Raw genomic sequence first — 645 nt, 5'->3', positions numbered from 1 at the left:
AAAATAGATGTTGTAGTGCATCGTTACTTTAATAATTTATAGGTTGACACATATTTTGTTAGGAACAGATATATTCACAAAAAAATATTTAACTAATTAATATTAATCAGTAAATTGCAAGCCCAAAGTGGTGATTCAACTTATTGAGTTATTGTAACGTAACTGGCTGGTTTTTATTATTTTTCTAAATTTATCAAATTTCTTGAAAATTTCATGTTTGTTTGATTTTATTAATTTTACTTAAACATTCTTTCTTCAGCAATTGAAAGGTGGTAACAAAATTTGGTTTGTTTCAGAAAATAAAAATCTACTTTATGAAGCTTATACTAGATAGTGCAATAATGTATTGCACGATTCTTAGTATTTCCGTAGCGGGATTGTTCTAGTTTTATTATACTTATACAGTATACTATTTTATTTGATGTATTTCTATGTATTTTTTTTGCTAATTGTATATAGGAGTGGCAAAACGGTCTGAAGTCAGGTCGACCTGCCAAACCCGCTTAAAAATACGGATCGGACTAAGATTTGAAATCCGTCAAATTAAAAAAATCTGTCGAACCCGTACAGTCAAATTTATGGATTTTGGCGGGACAGAACAGAGGACTGTCGGTCAAAGATTTTTATTTTTTTATTAAATAAAAA

This window comes from Arachis ipaensis, chromosome B06, assembly GCF_000816755.2.
Source record: "Arachis ipaensis cultivar K30076 chromosome B06, Araip1.1, whole genome shotgun sequence".
NCBI classification, from domain to species: domain Eukaryota; kingdom Viridiplantae; phylum Streptophyta; class Magnoliopsida; order Fabales; family Fabaceae; genus Arachis; species Arachis ipaensis.
Note: the sequence above shows the minus strand (reverse complement) of the source record.